Consider the following 4,442-nt stretch of genomic DNA (forward strand, 5'->3'; position numbering starts at 1 on the left):
GTGCTGCTCTGAGACGAACAAACGAGTTCACTTTTGCACGAGTCGACAGCGCTCTTTATATGATTAAAACTTGCCATTTTCTTCAGGGTGTATTTCGGAACACAACACAGCTGATCGGTGCGCCCAGAGAAAAGCTGAAGAATTGCGGAATCGGAGCACTTCAAGAAGAGATGCCATGAATCATCCCATATCAGCCGTTCACTTTATCCGCGTTTATCATCACTAGTTATATGAATATCAACGTTTTTGGAAATGTAGTCAATAAAGTGCGGCCAATATTAGTTGTGTTATATAGGTTGAGTTCATTTTGAAATCTTTAAAATGATCTTTACATTATTGTTCTATTTTTAGGTATTTCAACTGCTTTCATTGTTTTTGCATTCTAGGAATGTTCAATTTTGTTCTTTATAATAATTTTGTTCAATATCGTGCGCATATATCAGAAGCTGTTCTACAATTTTGTCAGTATAAAAATTGTGTTTTTGAATATGTGCCCTAGTGTTATGTTCTGTTTTTTATTCCACTGTTCTTTAAGTTCTTTGCCGAGAACTTTCGTGTTGTTTAGTCATCATGAACACGTGTATGTTAATCTCCTGTTGATAACTTCTGTTAATCACCTGAGCCTGTATCGCACCACATTTGATGAAAATGTTGATTTTCGGAAACGAGGACAACAAAACGAGACCCAAGATATTTTGTGTTGTGAGTGCAATTCATTCTTTTGCGTTCTGGCACATGCTGCACGACTGCAGTGTTTGCAGAATGCCTGATTGCAAATTGCGCACATTCAAACGCGCAACGAACGCGCGGCGCAGTACGCGCAGCGGATGCAAAAAAAAAAAAAGCGCCCGGCGCGCTGCACGGCGCAGCACGCCGACGAGGGGGTCATAAAAGAAAGGGAGAGGGGGCCCGCGCACGCAAACAAAACAATAAGAAAAAACCCGGTGCGCACGAGGGAGCAAGGAGAGGAGGCGCGGCTGGTGTTAGTGATGCCATGACGACGCATACCGTGTGCGCCGCCATTCTGCCGTTCGAGTCTCTGAATCCCAGCCGCCAGGATATAACTGAAGGGACGTTTGGCGCTGCCAGCGCTGACGTCATGAATTAAGGCGTCCTATGGGAGGTATACGGAGTAACCTCCCCCTGATACACACACTTATCACAATATACACAACTTAGTAAACATGTCAGCATATATGTACAGGAGATGATGCTTCGCTACATCAAATTTTACAATGAGAACAAGACCAAAAGTGCGAGGAGTGATGCTCGAGCCAAAGCATGCATGACATCTCTTACCTCTAAAAAAGCACAGCCACAGTACACCCTCTAACAAACCTTGCGAGATTTACACAAGTATATCGCTAACGTCTGATCTGCAGAAAATGCTAAGGCGACATTGTTAAGTCATTATCCGTGAAAAAGTTCTCTTTCATCTAATGTTTGTTTGAAATGCGTATTGAGAGGGCAACAACGTTGTATTATGGGTTATATTTTGCCTTAAAGACCTTATGAAGGTGTTAATGCAGTGCAGATTGCCTGCATTTTTAGGCATGCTGAAGGACTCACGGTAGGCGAAAATGAAAAATAAAATCAAAATGTTTTTATTGTTTGCTCGGAATGACAGGACATTCCTTAACAATAGTGCTTACCCCATTTTTTTGCGCGCATTTCGATTGAGTGAACACTACTGCTTCTGAGGGGTGGCCCCGTCCGGGCCACCTCGCGCTTACTCCCTGTATATACCTCTAATAAAGTTTTTTCCTCCTCCTACCAGGTTCGGTACACCAATTGACGAGCAACAGCACCCCCTTTTCTGAGGCCGTGCGCAACCTGAGCTTTCTGCCTTAAGCGAATGTCTTATAAACAAAATCTCACGAAAAAAAAAGAACGTAGAGGCGAGCCTAATCCTTGTGTACGGTGCCTGGTAGTGACCCTCGCACGTCGGAATTCGTGTCCCTTGGTGCATTAGTGTGGCGAATTGGGTTTTTTGGTACATAACTTTAAAAAAAATTTCAGCGCAAAACACAGACACACATGCACACACAGAGACAGACATAGACGCAGACACAGAGACGCACACGCACGCACGCGAAGTCTTTTCAAATGTCATAGTTTCCGACTGAAACACTGCTCAACGCTGGATATACCCAGCCCCTCCTCATTTCCATCGCAGAGAGCCTTCTCGAGAAAATGCGCAGTCAACCGTAAACGTGTGAAGCCCGCGCACCGGGCAGGCAGAAGGTAGCTGTGGTAACTTCTTCTGGTTGGCCTCCTTGCTTTTTTTCTCAGTTTATTAACACGAAAGTGTTGCATGCCGAAGTCCACCACGGCTCCAGTGATGTATTTCCGTCACGGATATGACGTTCTAAATTTGTGTACTTTAAGTGTACTTAAATTTGTAAGCATTACGCATAACACTTTCCCTAGCTTTCCAACCTGAGAAACTTGCGACAACAGGCCTAGTGCGCCCCTCCGTGAAGGCACCCAGCCGGTGGGCTCGCTCGATCGGAATGTTATCAAGCTTGAGCACGTCACTGCAAATATCTTTAATCAGGCTCTCAGATTTTTCCCACGTTTCTTTGCGCACATTGTCTGGCACCCCATAAAAAACCAAGTTCAGCCGGCGGCTCCTATTTTCAAGGTCGTCAATCTTAGCCTCTATCTTCCGTTCAGATTTTTCAACTATTTTAATGCGCTCCTCAATTACATTTGATTTTGCTATCACGCTGTCTATTTTCTGTTCTAGCTCGGTTTGCTTCATCACTATTTCCGCAAGTTTTGCAAGCATAGTTGCTTGACCAGTTTCAACATCTGGAAGAATCTTCTCAATGTTCGCCATCTGCTCTCTTTCGGTTAGGTTCATAGGGCCAGGGTTTAGCTCTACGTCTCCCGAGAGTAGCAATAGAGCCTCCCCCAACAAAGAGCAGTCATTAAAAATTAACAGCCAAGCAGAGTCAACCACGAATTTGCAAACAGAGCAAGACAACAGGCACAGCATCGCCTATCAATGGGGCACGACACTCTTACAAGCATCACATTACTTGTGCGGTAACATTTTGCATAATTCCAATAACCAACCTGATACATGAAGCAACGTAAGTTCGTGCCAAGAAGACTGCCGCACCCCAGTTGACAGCTGCTGAGATGCTCCCTTTTATCGGCCTGGTAAGGCGGATCCGGAAGCGTTCCCCGTCGCGCAGCCATGTGGCCGGTCTGCAGCTCAGGCAGGAAGGTATCAGGCATGCCAGCTCGCATCAGTGGACGGCAAGGAGGGGCGCACTGCACATGCGCCACAGCTGCCATCGAGGGCTGCACGGTAGACTCGGTAGCAGCACCGCCGATGAACGCCGCAGCCGCAAGGATACCAGGCAGTACCTGATGCATGAAGCAACGTAAGTTCGTGCCAAGAAGAGTGCCGCACCCCGGCACGCAAAGCAAAATGCACGCAAAGCAAAGGATTTTGAAGGTTTCCTGGCTGACATTGTATATAACCTGCCAGGATCGGTCATCCCACCTAAAACACTCCTGTCATTAAGACGAGGAAAAACGCTCATTACTCGAGAAATCGTAGATGCAAGCGGATTTGCGATCTCGGAGAGGTATGTATAATAAGCGTGCCATCCATACAACTCTCAGATAGAGACGCGGTGTACTTATGCATTTGTAGTTGATTATCTCTGTGTCGGACAGCAAGTATACATGTGTGTAATTTTTAACAATAAATGTCCTTGCAAGTTGAGCCCCCGTCCTTCTCGTTTTGGCTTCGTCCATGCGTTTTTTGCGCTGCAATTTCTCAGAACCCTGGTGTATTCCTTTGGTTAACATTGCGTTTCGCGCGCTGCCGAAACGGATCTCAGGGGCCACGTACAAAGAAGCGCCTGGTAGAGTTCTCCTCCGCCAGTTGCTGCAACGATCCCAGTTGCTCAGAATGTTTCAATGAACTCAATCAATTCCCAAAAACTATCCTGACAGTTACTTGGCCCGCATAATTAGTTACGTTTTGCCACCATATCAAATGTATGTAATATAAGTCTTAAATTAAACCAGAACCGTCATTTCTTTTTAGGAGACATGTTCGGGATATTCATAAAACAGGAAGGAAGTGCTCCCCTGGATATGCTTGGAAGAGGAACGCGAGTGGCCTTCTGTGTTCGTGCCACTGTGAAGGCCATAGGAAGCCGATTTCACGCACAGTGCATTGTCGGGCGGAGCTTCAACCGGGCGCGAGGACAGTGCTGCTATTAATAATATCGCTTATTTGTTTGTTTGTTTGTTTGTTTGTTTATTTATTTATTTATTTTCATACGCCATAGCTCTATTTGTGGGCGGCAGTACATAAAAATATCTACTCATCTATGGAACTGCTTTTGTCGGGGGAGCGATTGAGATCAATGTCATGAATGTGTGGTTTGGCAAAAGAGTTAAATGAGGTAGCTTAC

General features: G+C 45.5%; 1 pseudogene; it reads right to left on the bottom strand.

Moving 5' to 3' along the window:
* Positions 1 to 2,383: 2,383 nt before the first annotated feature.
* Positions 2,384 to 3,387, bottom strand: LOC119378588 (uncharacterized; annotated as a pseudogene).
* Between the last annotated feature and the right edge of the window lie 1,055 nt (positions 3,388 to 4,442).

Source organism: Rhipicephalus sanguineus, unplaced genomic scaffold, assembly GCF_013339695.2.
Source record: "Rhipicephalus sanguineus isolate Rsan-2018 unplaced genomic scaffold, BIME_Rsan_1.4 Seq887, whole genome shotgun sequence".
Taxonomy (NCBI): domain Eukaryota; kingdom Metazoa; phylum Arthropoda; class Arachnida; order Ixodida; family Ixodidae; genus Rhipicephalus; species Rhipicephalus sanguineus.